The sequence below is a fragment of the Phragmites australis genome, chromosome 7 (assembly GCF_958298935.1).
Source record: "Phragmites australis chromosome 7, lpPhrAust1.1, whole genome shotgun sequence".
Taxonomy (NCBI): domain Eukaryota; kingdom Viridiplantae; phylum Streptophyta; class Magnoliopsida; order Poales; family Poaceae; genus Phragmites; species Phragmites australis.
Genome location: NC_084927.1, coordinates 5,898,089 through 5,914,878, shown reverse-complemented (window position 1 = coordinate 5,914,878; position 16,790 = coordinate 5,898,089). Strand labels below are relative to the sequence as shown.

At 45.1% G+C, this 16,790-nt stretch overlaps 1 long non-coding RNA gene and 2 other non-coding genes across 3 annotated transcripts; all 3 read left to right on the top strand.

The window, feature by feature from the left end:
* Nucleotides 1–9,569: 9,569 nt before the first annotated feature.
* Nucleotides 9,570–11,332, top strand: LOC133923918 (uncharacterized). Its single transcript, XR_009910688.1, has 2 exons — nucleotides 9,570–10,108; nucleotides 10,806–11,332. It is a non-coding gene; the product is annotated as an uncharacterized LOC133923918 (long non-coding RNA).
* LOC133925737 (small nucleolar RNA SNORD34) lies at nucleotides 11,181–11,266 on the top strand. Its single transcript, XR_009911004.1, has one exon. It is a non-coding gene; the product is annotated as a small nucleolar RNA SNORD34 (small nucleolar RNA).
* Nucleotides 11,333–11,446: 114 nt separating the features above from the next.
* On the top strand, nucleotides 11,447–11,530 carry LOC133925736 (small nucleolar RNA SNORD34). The gene has a single exon (XR_009911003.1). It is a non-coding gene; the product is annotated as a small nucleolar RNA SNORD34 (small nucleolar RNA).
* The last annotated feature ends 5,260 nt before the right edge of the window (nucleotides 11,531–16,790 follow it).

The following is a 16,790-nucleotide window of genomic DNA, read 5'->3' as shown; positions in this document are numbered from 1 at the left end:
TTCTCTGCAAATCTGGCAATACAAGAACCTGTTATCCTTGGAATGGATTGATTAGCCAGGCTCAAAGGAGTGATAGCGAGCACCTGACAAACAAACACCATGATTAAAAAAAAATAGTCAAGGATGAGCTTATGGCAGACAAATCAATAATAGCGGGGACAATACTAATACGAATGGAAGGATCAACATTGGAGCAGGTTTAAACAGACTGAGAATTCCCTGACGTATTGCCTGAAGAAAGATGGAAGTCAAAGGTTGCACATAGATTGCAAAGCACTTAACGACATTATCATCAAGAATAAGTGTCCTACACCAAGGATTGAAGATTCGTTTGATCCACTCACGGGAGCCTGAGTCTTTCAAGGATAGATCTATGGCCAAGTATCATCAGTCAAAGATGGGAGCATCGGATATACTCAAAATAACACTTATCACCCAATATGGATTATATGAGCTTGCAGCCATGTCATATGGATTGACTAACAACTTGGCTTATTTTCCGTACCTCATGAACAAAGTTTTCATGGAGTATTTGGATAATTTTGTGGTAGTGTCCATTAATGATATACTAGTTGCTCTAAGAGTGAAAAAGAACATCAGGGTTATCTAAGAAAAAAATCTGGGGAAAAGCTTAGAGAGCATCAACTGTATGCTAAGTTCAGCCAGTGTGAGTTTTGGTTAACAAAGGTGCCATGTCTTGGACACATTCTATCTTCCGAAGGAGTCGCAGTAGATCCAAGTAAGGTGAAAGATGTGCTGAATTGGAAATCACCTACCAGCGTTACCGAAGTAAGAAGTTTCCTTGATCCAGCAGGCTATTACCGTCGTTTCATAGAAGGATTCTCTAAGATAGCCAAAACTTCTCACGGGGTTACTTAAAGAAGGAAAATGAGTATGTATGGACTGTTACTTGTGAGGCAAGTTTCAATGAGCTTAAGAAAGAGTTAGCCATAGCCCCAGTGCTAGTGTTGCCGAATATCCAGAAGAATTTTGACATATATTGCAATGCGTCCCGATAAGTATCTGAGTAAGTTTTGATGCAAGAAAGACAAGTGGTAGCGTACGCTTCGAGAAAGCTAAGGACTCACGAGAAGAAATACCCGACTCATGACTTGGAAGTAGCAGCAGTGGTACATGCTTTAAATATATGGAGGCATTATCTCCTAGGGAAAAGATGTGAGATATATACGGATCATAAGAGCTTGAAGTATATACTCAAGCAAACGGATCTCAGCTTAAGAGAATCCAGATGGTTGAGGGAATCCATTACCACCGGGAAAGGCAAACATGGTTGCAGACGTGTTAAGTCATTTTGTTGCGGACTTAGAGGCAGTAACCATGGAAGTGGAACCTACCTTGGATGAGAACATTCGAAAAGGACAGGCAAGAGAAGAAAATGTCAAGGAGATCAAGCAAAATAACAAAGTGAGAAAGGCCCAAAAATTCTTGGATGACGAGAAAGGCATAATATGGTTTGGCAAGTGCATCTGTGTACGAGATCAGAAAGGGTTTAAGGAGATAATCTTAAGGGAAGCTCATGAGTCGGCTTACTCTATCCACCCAGGCAGTACCAAGATATACCAAGATCTGAGGGACCGTTATTGGTGGTCCGGTATGAAGCGAGAAATAAGTCGAGTATATGGCAGTATGTGGTTCATGTCAGCATGTGAAAGCAGAACATCGGAAACTAGCATGATTGTTATAGCCTCTGAAGAGATTTAAATGGAAATTTGGAAGAAATTGGTATGGATTTTATAGTCAGATTACCTCGTATCAAATCAGGCTATGATTCAATATGGGTCATTGAGGATCGTCTCATGAAGGGAGTTCCAAAGAGAATAGTGTCAGATCGAGGAACCCAATTTACCCCCAAGATTTTGGCAGCAACCCAATGAGTCGCTAGACATGAAGTTGAATTTTAGCTTAGCATATCACCCACAAACAGATGGATAGACAGAAAGAATAAACCAGTTACTTGAGGATATGCTGCGATCACAATAGTTGGGACAAGAACGTGTCATATGCAGAGTTTGGTATAACAACAGTTATCAATCTAGTTTATAGATGACCCCATCCGAGGCATTATATGAAAGGAAGTGTAGAACATCTCTGCATTGGAGTGAGACTGGAGAAGGTCAAGTTTTTGGACCGAATATACTCAAGGAAGCGAAGGAACAAGTCAGGGCAATACGAGAAAAGTTAAAGATAGCCCAATCTAGACAGAAGAGTTATGCGGATAACCATCGCCGAGAGTTAACCTTCAAGGTAGGAGGTTATGTGTATCTCAAGGTCTCACCTTTAAGAAGACTTCGTCATTTTAAGATTAGAGGCAAGTTGGCACCCAGGTACAATGGACCGTTTAAGTGAGTGCTAAACGCGGAGAAGTGGCTTGCCAGTTGGAATTGCAACCTAAGCTGGAAGATGTGCACAATGTGTTTCATATATCACAGCTGAAGAAGTGTTTGCGAGTACCAGAGGTGCAGTTACACCTAGAAGAAGTGGAACCGCAAGAGGATTTGACTTATTCAGAATACCCGGTCAAGATTCTGGAAACAGCAGAGCAAGTGACTCGGAGGAAGGTCATATGTATGTGTAAAGCACAATGGAGTCACCATACTGAAGATAAATCAACCAGGGAATAAGAAGAAGAGCTAAAGGCAGAGTATCCTCACCTGTTTGGAGATCAACCCGAATCTCGGGGACGAGATTCCGTTAAGGGGGGTAGGTTTTGTAAGAGCCCAAATTCCTAAAAACCAAGAGAATTAAAAACTTTTCAAAGAAAATAAAAGAGTTTTCCAAAAAGTAAATAAAATTCCTAAGTGTGTATGTGTGCCTTTATACATATAATCATATATGTTAGTATGTGTGTGTTATATGTATAAATACATATACACATTGAGGGCTATTTTCTTATAAAAGAATATTTGTAGATATGTATGTGCATATATATATTTGATTGCTTTATTGATTGTATGATTATGTGAGCTAATATATATATATATATACATATATGTTGTATGTATAAATATACATGTGTATATATATGGGAGGAATAGAATAGAAATAGAAAAACCTTTTGAGTTATTAGGCCGAAGCCCATCTCTCTTCTGGCCCGCCTAGCCTTCCCCTCTCTCTTCCCTCTCCTTCCCTCGGCCTGGACCAAGCCGAGCTAGCCGGGTCTCTCCGCTCTATCCCTCCCTGGGCTGGAGCAGCCCACTGCTCCCGCCTCCCTTTGGGTCGCCCGCGTGCGCCCAGCCCTGTCGGCCCAGTGCAAGCCAGCCGCCTTCACCGCCCCACCTTCCGCGTCCTGCTGCTGAACACACCCACGCCAATCTAGCTCCATTCCGCGCCGCTGCCATGCAGGTCCCGCCTGTCAGATTTGTCTCCAACCCGGAGTCTGCCGTGCCGTCGGAGTCTGACTCGAGCCCGAGCGCCACCGCAGAAATCAGCGCCTCACCCGAACGATAGACCATCTAGAAGCTCCCCGAATCGAATCCCTAAGAGCCCCGTGACCCATTGCCAGCCTTATCTCCAACCAAATCATGATTAAACGAGGAGATCGAGTTCGGGATTTAGCTGCTGCCGCCATAACCCTAGTCGCCCTCCTCCCGGACTCTCTAGCCCTCCTCGCCTAAATATATCCGCCCTTACGCCATCCCCAATAGATCCCAAACCTTTTTCCTAACTCACCAATGAAAGAGCGATGCTGTAGCGCTCTAGCTCTGACGACGAGCCGCCATTGCCGCTCCTCGGCAGAGCTCACCGACTCGTCATCTCTGTGCCGCAATGCCATCACCGAACCACTCCAGAGCATCGCCCTCGCCCCTGGAGTCCAGACGTAGCTTCGCCCTTGCTTCCCGGCTGCCGGAGCGCCGTCACCAAAGAGACCCGAAGGACGTCGCTGTTGTACGCCATTACCAGGCCATCTCTCCACCTCTCCGACCTCTCTGTTGCCCGAGGTGAGATCGTCATCTACTCCTGATGTCGTTCCGCTGCTCACCGTCGCCGCCGGCTAGCCAAAGCTCAAGTCCGGTGAAACTCCGGCCGTGCGCCCTCTCTCCGGCCACCTCACCTTCCCATCCGTTCGATCTAGATTGAACAGCCACGATTAGATCTATTGCATAACTCTTCGCCAGCCAATCCAGAGCCGACAGGTGTCCACGATAACCCCAGTCAGCACTGCTATGCCACCTCAGCCTACCACGTCAGCGCTTTCGTCTGATGTGTCAAGCCACACCAGCATTAGCGGCTGAGTCAGCAAGCCCAGTCAGCATTTATTTTCTTTTTATTGGTTTTATTGATGTGCTGACGTCATAATTGATGTATATTGCGCAATAAATAGATTTTCAGTTTTAAAAATAATTCCAAAATTAGGATAAACATTTGTAAAATAGTTTTCATGATGTTTATAGTATTTCTGTAATGTTATATAGTTTTGTAATTTGAATAAATGTTTGTTAATTCTGTTTAATGTTGTTATATACTTTAATAATTAAATTAAATGATAATAAATACCAGTAAATCCTAGAACATCCTAGAAAATTATAGATGACGTTGGAAAAATTATAGAAAATTCTTAGCAACATAATTTCATCTGTAGTTAATCTTTTTAGTTCTGTTTTGATCATTATAAAATTATAACTTGTCAACCGTAGCTCTGTTTTGACCCGTTCTTTCGCCGGATTATCCGGATAAGTGTGATCTTGTATGTGATGATATTTGTTGTGTGATATTTTGTTCTTTTTGGATCTTGATATTTATGTGTTCCCTTTTTACTTATTTTCACGAGTAGACACCAACGTTCCGGAGGAGCTAGAAGGACTTCAAGACCAAGACTTCGCTGAAGACCTAACTGAGTCGAGTGAAGTCAAGTTGTTTTCTTGAACATATTTATCCCAATTTTTAAATGTTTTGTTTTACAAACATGCATGCTAATAATATGTTAGGAATCCCAAGAGTTAGGTTTTACCCTAGTTTTCCCTTATCATCCTTGTCGCCATAGTATGATTTTGGGTTATGAAAGGGTAGGTTATGCTTAGCCTTGCTTTGGGATGGTAATCATGATAATTATTCCACGACCTTGATAATGGTACTATGCAACAATGATAAAATATGATGGAATAATTTTTGTAGCAATATGGTATAGGGATTTGAGTAGGTGGTATGATGAGATGTATGGTTGGGAAAGTGGTAGTCTTGCTCAAATCTAAGGACCGGTTCGTGGGGTGATCTTTCTGTGTTTACAGTACAACCACAAGCCTGTTATGGGATGGGCCTAGCTAAGTAATTTGCTTACTCTCAGTATAGTGTAGACCAGGCAAAAGAGCGGTGAATGGATGATGTTTTGGGATCCGAAAGACGCAAGAGGGGGCTTCCGTTATTGAGGTGGAATCACACGGCAGTGAAACCTTAGCGGGTAGATATGTGTTGAGAGGGGCATTGTAAAGGCTTTGTAGTGATCTCCTGGCCACACACCTCGGTAGTGTGCAGTGTGCCTGATCATTACGGGCAAAATGGAGACTTAGTCACCCGCTTGCGGGAGATGAAATCACGACTTGTGGGTAAAGTACAACCTCTGCAGAGTTAAAACTGAATATTCAGCCATGCTCACGGTCACGAGCGGCATGGAAAACCTACCATGATTATAATTTGATGTTTTGGTTAGTAGGATCAACTGTGGTGGTTAGAACCATAGTTGAGGTGTGGGTCAATCACGATGGTGGGAATCGTGGTTGAGGTTGGTTTGTCAGTGGTTCAACCTTGGCGGTGGGAGCTATGGTTGAGGTGTTGGTTGTTCAGCCTTGGTGGTTAGAACCTTGGTTGAGGTGGTCAGTTGGTTAAGTCAGGATGGATGGAATGTTGAGGTGGTTTATCATTCACTTAATTATTACCGCTTTTCAAATTGTTTTACTTAAATGCTATTTGATGCAATAGAGCCATTTCACCATATTCTTTCTAAAGCCTTCATATGCATACTATTTTCTTCACAACATGTTGAGTACGACATGTGCTCACACTTTCTATAACTAAACACTCAGTTGGGAAAGAATTCGAAGACCTCGTGGAGGGTGCATTCTAGGGAGGTGTTCTACATCGATTTTCCCTGTGGAGTTATTGGTGAAAATGAAGACTACGCTTAGGATCCGCTGCAGAGTTTTATTTGATTCTTCGACCTTTGGAGGTCTTTTGTAAGACGATTTGTCAATTAAGGTATGGATATTGTAATGATTATCATCAATAAAGTCACTATGTGTTGAGATTGATTCCTGGGCTCAGCACATAGATGAGATTGGTTTGTTTCTTGAACCGATCTCGACAGGAGCCTTGCGCAGCCACAACACCTTGTTCTCTTGATGCTCGATGATGAAACCTAGTGGCTACTGCACATTGACTTCTTCGGCGAGCTCCGCATTCAGGAACGCCAACTTCACGTCCATGTAATGGATGGACCAATCCTCGTGTGCCGCCAGTGCCAGCACCGTGTGCACCAATTCTTCAAAGTCGATGCCCTCGTGTTGCATGTAGCCTTTCGCCACTAGTCACGCCTTGTGCTTCACCAGCTCACCATTCTCGTCGCACTTGACCTTGAACACCCACTTCAACCTGATCGGTCGGCATCCAATCGGTGGGTCGATGAGCTCCCATGTATCATTGTCCTCGATCGACCACATCTCCTCCAACATCGCGTGGCGCCAGCACGGCTCACACTCAGCCTCTGCGAAGGTTGTCGGCACCTCTGCACTCACCAAGTGCAGCTCGCGCTCGTCGAGTTCTCAGGCCACTTGCCCATGTGGCGTGGCGTCGCCCAAGATGCCCTCTACGGTGAAGAAACAGAGCGGTCCATCTTCGTGCTCGGCGTCGAGGTACTGGGATGCATCAGCTGGTGGGGTTTTGAAGCGAGTCGATGCTGGTTGCCCTGGTGTCGCAGCATGCAGACTTATTATCAGAGCATACGGCACCGCCTCTGATCTCCGGTACTCTGTATACTCAACGGTGAAGTTGCTATTGAGACCTGTGGTCATCGGCTTGTCTGTCATCTCCCAGTCCCATCACCCCTTCTCGTCGAAGACCACATCACGGGAGACGTGAACGCGGCATGTGCGCGGGTTGAACAGCCTGTAAGCCTTGGTCCCCAGCTCGTATCCGAGAAATACCATTGGAATGCTGCGATCATCAAGCTTCTGTAGGTTCAGCTTGGTTACCTTGACATGCATCACGTAGCTAAATGTGCGCAGGAATGAGACATCGGGCTTCCTCCCATGCCATGCTTCTAACGGTGTCACGTCGCTAAGACTCTTGGTCAACGACCGGTTGAGGAGGAAGACCGCAGTGATCACCGCCTGTCCCCAAAACATCACTGTCATCTTCTTCGCTTTGAGCAGACAGTGTGCCATCCCAACGATGGTCTGGTTGCACCGCTCCACAACACCATTTTTTGTGGCGAGTACGGTGCTGTGAGGTGGCACTCGACTCCCTGCTCGGCGCAGTACCGCTCGAACTCAACCGAGGTGAACTCACCACCCCAATCTTTCCTCAGCACATGAAGTCACCGCCCGGTCTCTGTCTCGACTTGTGCCTAGAACTCCTTGATCGCCATGGCCACCTCGTCCTTGCTGGTCAGCAGACGCAGCCACATGTAGTGGCTATGGTCATCCACTAGCAATAGGAAGTAGCACCGCCTGTCGTGTGTCACCAGAGTGATGGGCCCGCACAGATCACCGTGCACGAGGTCCAGAAGACCCTCGGTGCGGTAGTTCGCCTCCAGCGGGAACACAACATGTCGTTGCTTACTAGCGAGACAGCTATCGCGGTTGCTGATGTTGATGATAGAGCCATCCCCAAACTTGATCGAGCTGATGATGCTGGTGTTGAGCTCTGTGAACACGTCTCCGTTGCCAGTCATGTGATTTCTAACGCCAGTGTCTATATACCACACGTCGCTCCGGCCCTCACTTTCACAGCCAAGGTTCACCCGCGTGTGTGTCTCGTCGAGCTTGATGCACCCGGGGCATGCTAGCTTCATCGCGTCGGTGATGGCGCACACCTGTGCCATCAGCAGGGCTGGCTCGCCATCGTCACCTTGTGCGAGGTGAGCTTGCTCATTGCGCTTCGGCTACCGGCAATCCTTAGCCCAATGACCAAGTTTGCCACAGTTGCAGTACTTGTCATTGCTAACGTCGCGCCCAGACTCTTGCTTGCCGTCGCGGCCGTTAGAGTTGCCCTTCTTCTGGCTCGGCTTGCCGCCACGGTGTCCGTGGCCACCACCCTTGTTTGAGTAGGAGGAGCTCTCCCCCGACTGTTGATTCTTTAGCCACGCCATCCACTCTGCCTCGGTGAACAGGAGTTGCCCGCTCGCATTTGTAGGAGCGGCTGGTGTGCAACGGTCCTTGACGGCCTTCAAACGACCGGTCACCTCCTCGATGGATAGTGTGGACAGATCAAGCAGGGTCTCAATGGACAAGGCAATTTGCGCAAACCTGGGAGGCACCACACGCAGGTACTTCTTGACAACAGCCGTGTCATCGATGTCCTCACCGATGGTCGCCATCTTGTTCACCAGACTACTCAGGCGTAGAGAAAAATCCTCCACCACCTTGCCATCAAGAAACTCGATAGCCTCATACTCCTTGCGAAGCTGCTGGGGTTTCACTTTCTGCACGTGGCCGGTGCTAACGCGCATGGCCTTGAGGCTGTCCCAAGCCTTCTTGGCAGTGCGCTTTGTCGCCAATGTGGAGATCATCTCCGGTGGGACCGCACAGAGAATGGCCTCGAGCGCCATCCGATCTTCTTGCTCCTCAGCGGCGCCGATGTCGATGGTATCCTAGAGCCCACGAGCTTGGAGCATCACCTTCATCATCAGCGACAAGTCACCGTAGTCGTTCGAGTGAGTGTTGGATACGACGCCAAGCCTCTAACCTCTCGTATCGTCCGCTACACCACAAGCGCATAGCCATTGTCGTTACGGTTCTGTCCTCGGCGCGGAGGGGGAGAGGGAGACCCGCGACATCCCCATTGCGGTGGAGTCCGGGAAAGCCTTGAGCCTTCCAGAGCCCATGATTCCAACATGGTGCAGGAGCGGTTTACACCAGGCTCTGATGCCACTTGTTGGCCTCCAATCCTTGCTGAGCACACACGAGCACTACTCGGAGAACACACATGACCACTCCACAAGCACTCATGACCACACACGATCACTCCACGAGGACTTACAATAGCACACAAGCACGCATGAGCACATTTGAGCATGCACGAGCACATTGAAAGAACACGGGAGCACTCAGATGTGAGAGAGAGTTTTGTGCCACTCAAAACCACCGTGATTTTTTAGTTTTCTTCACCGTTTATTTATAATACAAGAGCTCCTAAATGTGCCTACTTGACTCCTAAACATGTGGCACTACCTGCAGTTTGTGCGCATGAATGTGGGAGACTCGGCTAGCCATTTGCTGCGCATGACCCGGCTGAAACTAACTATGACACAACCACGACTAACTGAAAAATCGAAAAACTAGCAAACTACGAGCTTGAGCAACGGATTAAACTAACAAAAACCAGCAAAAATCCATCTCTAGCAGATGTTTCATCGTCCACACTATTTTGCCTGGCACGCTATCCCCTCCCTTCCGCACACCAGTTCTAGCATGTCTCTCCCCCACACCATCCTCCAACCATCGCTCGCCCGTGCGCTCCCGCCACCATCCGATGCCCATTACTTCCCGCCGTTTCTGCTGCTCCTCCTCCATCTCCCGTCGTCCCCTGTCCCGGTGCCTCTCCTTCTCGAGGCTCGATGGCATGTTGGGCTGTGACGATGTGGTCCGCGGCCGTAGCCCAGCGGTGCTCCTGCACCTCCTCCCACGGTCGGAGCAGCGGCAGAGGCGGGAGGGATGCCGCCAAGGCCATGGCCATCGATGAGGAGGCGCTGGCCACCGTGGCAAGGCTCGTGCTGGGGCAGCGGGGCGTCGGTGGCGTGGGGGTGTTCGAGAGGTCGGCGTCGGTGCGGTACGCCGCGAAGTGGTAGAGCCAGGGCCCACCGCTGCCCAGGAGTTGTATCACGCTCCCGCGGTCGCTCGCCGACCCCGAGCTCCATCCGCAGCAGCTCCTCACCAAGGTAAAAACCTGAGGCCTCCCTCCCTCGCTTGCCCATCTCTGAAATTGCAGAGCAATGCTGTAGAACGGTGCGACCTTTGGTGATTTAGATTCCTTTCCTGGTTTGCTCAATTTGTTTGGGCTCGGTTGTAGAACTTAAGCTTGGAACTTGTCCATTCTCAATTTCTCCGGTCCATGTGGATGGGAGTTGAATTATTCCAACATTTTCACCCTCCCTTCCCCACCACTCACTTTATCTCCTGTGAAATGCATGATATTGCTGCCACTGTATAGCTAAGCTACCTGCATCACAGTCAGAGCACAAAGCAGGCCTCCTCCAAGTTCTGTCCTGTTCCTCCTGTTTAGCTAGCTGCCTCCTCACCCCAACAGCCACTTCTTGAGATCTTTTTCCATCACCAGGAGAGGAGAGGTGCAGAGGGCTTCTGCTCTGCATTTCTTGATTCGATCCAAGTGCCAGAAACCTATAAGTTCTGCTGCCTCTTCTCTTCCCTGTTTTCTTCCCTTCTACCACCATCTGTATGTATGTTATGTACTGTGTGATCTGTTCCTTTTCCATTAAATTAGATGGTGTTTTCTATGTGCCAAAAGCTATTTTGGGCTTGTGCTGATTGTTTCAGCTAGAGTTACTTGTGTTCTTTTTGTTTTTTGAAAGCCATGTTACTTCTGTTATTTGACGTGATCTTTTTTTTCCCTCTTAGGGTTTCCATTCAATCTTATGCACCCCTAGAGTTTCTGCAACCTCCATTGTTCTTGCTAGTTCTTGATTTCTGCCCCCCCCCCCCCCCCCGGAAAAGTTATTGCCCAATTGGTGGGATATGCTCCAATATGTTAGTCTAAGAAGTAGACAATTCCATTTCGTGGTGTCATCTGAATCCCCATTCTAGTTTGAGCAATGCTGACAGATCATGCAATTGGCTTGCTAAACTGTTTATTGATAGAGATTTGTGCAGTTAGCCAGTGCAGCAGGAACAATGCCTGAAATGGAGTTTGCATCGATCTCCAGAGTGCGTAATTGGTGAAGAATAGGTAGTTTTGTGGATAGAGATTCATCCCAGTTGGATAGGTAGTTTTGTGGATCCTTCAGATGAGTTGCAGAATTATTTGCCTACATTGTTTGAGTGAAAGAGTGTGATAGTATCCGCAAAATTCTTAGGCTACCTTTCTTTTTTTTTATCATATTGGAAAGACTGAATGCTCTCTCACTATCAATTATTTTGCATTTCTAGATATTTTTGTATGCAAATCCTGGATTGTTTCTTGATTTTTCCTTTACAAATGAAACATTTGCTGTGCTGTGCTGAAATATGCCACCTCATTTTCGCTTACCGCTGCCTATTCTTTTAGGCTATGATGAGTTGCAGAATTATTTGCCTACATTGTTTGAGTGAAAGTGTGACAGTATCTGCAAAATTCTGAGGCAGCAAGCACAGTTCACTTCCATCGAACATTATAGTGATATTTTCACAAATACCAGCTATTAATTTCTAGAGCGGCTGAGTACCTGTTTCACAAATACATTGATTATGCATGAACCCGTTCAACAAATATTTGACATTTGTTGATATTTGAATGCAAGGTGTTTCAATGGATAGTTATATAAACTTGTTGAATCCAGGAATGATGGCACAACTTGGGAGGACACTCAAAATTTTAGCCCAATTAGGAGCAACCACCGCGAATTGAAGCTACTGCCTCCGTGAGACCAAACAATAAGAGATCAATTTTTTTTTCCGAGAATTAGGACAATCTACTGGTGTCAACATGGCTAAATACCAGTTTGAATGCAGCAATAGAGAATGAACAAACTCGTGATTCTTATTTTACCAAACAATAAATTTGTCCTCGATTTGCAGGACGTGATTGCAACGACTCATTGCGATGTGGTAGAGGAGACACAAATATATGTATAAAGAGATACAACCAGGAATAGAGGGTGGACTTACATATATAGACCCTCGAAATATAGCCGATGAAAATATAGCCGTTAGAAATATAGTCGTTACAAATATAGCCATTAGAAATATAACCGTTACAAATATAGCCGTTAGAAATATAGCCGTTACAAATGTAATGTTAGTTACAAGATATTGTTAAAATATAGGAGAGTAGAATATAAAAGATGAAATATGAATAGTCTTTTGAAGTGCAAAAAGATATAGAGATAGTCCTCTATATAAAAATATAACAGATATAATTTAGCTAGTCTGTTAGAGGTGATCTTATATGATTTTTTTTCCTTACACAAAGGCTGCACGTGAAGCAGTCTTACATTTTCCCCGAGAAGCTATAGGCCCAGACTGCAGCAACCTTTTTACTTGTTCATCTTACTACTATTCTCATGCAGAGCAGCACCTGCCTCTAATACAAAACGACAAAGACTAGGCTACTAGATACAAGCAGTGTCATGTCTCAACAAATTTGTTTTTGTATTTCGGTTCGGGATGGCCCTATAAATTGTTACACACAAAGCGAAACCTAACTCCAAAATTTAAAAAGATTTGATTCAACAATCTATGAAAGCTTATTAAACAATTTGCAAAAAGAACAGGTTCAACATTTTAAATTACTGAGTTAACAAATTGTTACATACAATAATATACACCCAACAATTTATTTTCACAAAAAAGCATTGACTCACATTTTGCGGAAACCTAATTCAACATTTTTGCGAAAATACATTCGAATTTTACATGTGATATTCTGAAGCACTTTTTGTATGCACTCTACAATTTAAAAGACCCTATCCAATAATTCATCATTTTGCAAAACATGTTCAACATTTTATATGTGATTTGTTGAAACACCTTTCATCTACGCTCACCAATTTAAAAGATTTCATTCAACAATTTGCAAAACCTAATTATTAAACATTTTGAATTTCAACATTTTATTTGTCATTCTTGAAACACCTTTCAAATGCCCGCAACATTTTAAAAAGACTTGATTCAACAAAACCTAATTTGATATTTTGCAAACATGTTCGACCTTTTATATATGATTCTTGAAACATCTTTCATATGCACTTAAAATTTTAAAAATACTCATTTCAACAATTTACAAAAGTAACGAAACCTAATTGCGGCAAAACATATGGAAGAAAGTAAAGCCAAAGTAACGCACGGACCCTACATATTCTTGTTCAACTAAAACAGGATAAAAGAAGAAGGCCCAGGTCATGTGAACACAGTAAAACAAACATTTTTGTGCAGTTGTGGCACCACGTGAATACAAGAGATTGCTACCTTATCTACTCTACAGGAATGACCCAGGCCAAGACAAACACAAAAAAGACGTCATAGTTGGGCTGACGTGGGCTGGAGGTGGGATGAACTCACGCCCTGAGAAAAGAAAGAAACAGCATTTGTGAATATATTCAGGTTACATCTTAATCTGAAATGAAGTGCACAGAACAAAATTTAGTTTTATTCTGTAAAAAATAATAATAATTCAGAAAACAAATATGAATGCATGATACCCCACGCTAGATAATGGAGATACAAAACATTCATTTTTTTCTTTCAAAAAGGAGGTTCACACTCACATAGCTGCGCAGGAGCTGCACGAGCGCCTGGGGGGGAGCGCCGGGGCTCGAACCCACATCGCTCCCCCGAGAGCTGCCTCCAGGAACCAAGGGGAAACATTCATAGAACAGAATTAGCTTTACAGCTCATGTAGCTTAGAATAATATTAGCAGTGTTGTTTAATTAAGAAGCAAATCTTCTCTTCTTTAGTGGGACTTAACCGACAGCATAAATTGAGTCAACTGATATGCTTCCTGAAAGAACCTGCAAGAAGAAGGCCAGAGGAGGAGAAGAAGATTCGATTGTCAGAAAGACATGATTGAAAATTCAGCAAATTATAAATTTGGTCCCTAGGTAAATCGGGCATTGGCATCGACAAAACAAACGTTTGTAAAGTGGAGCGAAATATTCTGAAAATCCTAGTTTGCGGCACATCCTTACACAATTAATCATCTCCCTCTACCGTGAGAAAATCGCACCAGCATCCACCATAGGGGTCAAAAGCCATAGAACTAAGCATACATATTTATGATGTTATACTAGGCCAAATGTAGGATGGATTACGCTTTAATATCGTAGTTAGAGAGGAGTGAATTATTACGGAAGCATCCTAATAAAAAATCTAAATTAATTGTGTATTCCGTTCTAGATATATAAACTGCAATCATGTCACTAAAAATGATGTATAAAAAGATTCGCATATCTGATTACCCTTAAATTTTAATAGTATAAACCAGACAATGTTAAGAAACTAACACAACAAGAATCAGTTAAATTGGATCTCGAGAACAAGAGTTATGACCCTCACAAGCAGACTGTGATTGATGGTGATGAAAATTGATTAAACCCTTATTTCACGATTATATAAGAATTACGAAAATCAACCAATCAAACTTTTCAAAAACTTACCTAGATGTTCTAAGATGATTTTAGATGGATCAATATAAGACAAATTACGTCAAACCAAAAGATCCATTGAAACCTAAAACCAGAAGACAAGAATGAAGAATGCGGAGAAAAACGATATCAGTAACTCATCGATTTATAAAATTTGATTTTTATTACATAGATGAGTTTACAAGATACATCCATATAATATTCCTAGAAGGATTTTTATGAAATCTCAAAACCTAGATTTTCTCGAAATCTCAAATCTTAGATTTTCTCTAATCTCTCTCCTTATCAGAACTGTCTGTTGATCTGTTATTCTGGGAGACCCTCAGGATCCTTTTATATGGCAGCACCTCTGGCCATGACCGAGTCCAACACGTGCACAACAGACCAGCCCTCTTGCGCCTAACAAAGGACGTGGGCCTCACCTGCCTCTACGTGGAATACACCTTCGCGTCATACATCTTGTGACGCGATGTTTTCAGGGGCGAAGCCAGCATTAGAGAGAGGAGTCCAGGGCTCTTTACTGTTCATCGGAGCTACAGTAATATACTATTTATCAGAGCTAATTTTAGTAGTATTTTTGATAAAAGGGGGGGTGCATGTGCACCCACACTCCATCACGTAGCTCCGCCCCTGGATGTTTTACAGCATAGACTATGCATCTCTCGTATACTTTTCATTGTACAATCTATCTTCATCACATCATAACCTATACATCTCACAGTGTGATGGTCTTCATATGCACAGTTTTCTAGTCTGAACGTCCCGCATAACCTCCTGACCGCCTTGACCTCAGTTCCTTCCTAAATCTAGTCTCGGTCCACTACAACAGAAACAGTCATCCAAGCTGGGTTATCAGTACCGGCTAGGATAGAACCGGCATTGATGAAGGATCAGTGCCGGTTCATACCTTCCCGCGCTCGATCATCGATTAAGAAGGGTTGAACAGGCGCTGATACTCAGTATCAGCGCCGGTTCATGGAACAAACCGGTATTGATTCTTCAGTGCTGGCTGGTAACTATGAGCTGGCACTGATACTCGATCCGTATATACATGAGGACTTAGCTGCAGCCTCTCAATCCCTTGCGCGCCTGCCGATTCCACTGCCTCCTCGACGCCGCCATCCTCGGAGCCCTGCTGTCTCCCCAACACCGCCGTCCTCATTCCCGTCGCCGTCCCTGCCCCCATCGCCATCCCCAGAGCCCCGCCGTCCTCGTCCTCGGAGCTCTGCCGTCCCCATCCTCGTCCTCGGAGCTCCGTCATCCCCGTCCTCGTCCCCGTTGCAAACGCTGCCTCCCCACCGTCCCTGACGTCGGTGAGCGCTGTTGCTCCTTTCTCCCTCCCTGCCGTAGCCCCTGCAGCCGCCGCCGTAGCCCGCACGGACTTCGCCGTCGTAGCCCGTAGCCCGCACACGCAGACGTAGCCCCTGCCGAGTCCAAAACGCCCCCCACGCTCCGGGCCTGCTCCGCCCCTCCTCGGTTAGGGCCACGACCGAGGGCCGCTGGCAGCCCGTGCCCCAGGGCCGGCCTCCAGAGAAGTAAAATTTGTTGGTTTACATATACCTTACTCTTTGTAGATGCCACGTGGATCTAGCAGGTATCGTGGATGTATCTGAAATAGCGTCGACATCCCGCCGTGTGGTGCCCCCCCGCATCCTCCTGGCGTATTCCTCTACGAACTCGACGCCCCACCCTCCCCGACGCCCTTAGGGATGATCAAAATGGTATACCTCGCATCTATTTTGGTTGGACAACTGATAATTGAAAAATGTGTAGTTGTTAAATATATGCATGCATTGATGTAGGTGATTCATCCTCTAGTTTGGTTAAATGGAATGATTGCTCACATAGGGGGTTGTTCATAACTTGTTGTGACTACCACTATAGGTGATAGTGGTACAAGGAAGATATCAATTAGTTTTTAGATGTCGGCAAATGAAGAATCTATCAATATTGTTATCTCTGGCATCCAATCATCTGAGATCCATGTGGCTAAAAAAAAAAAGTGGTGGTAGCGGTTTTGCAAGAGATTGAGGATCAAGTTGGGTACATTTTATCTGACTACAGCTATTTCAAATTGAAAGCGCTTGAGCAGAATGTGGAGGATATGACTTCAATGACTATCAGTCTATCGCGACTACATGCACTTGACATGGTTGGTGCCTCGAATTTTAGTCTATAGTATTGTTTCATATATTATCAAATTTTCTCTTTATATTCATACTCTTTGTCTGTAGGATTTTTACTGGAACAATAGGATGCATTTGG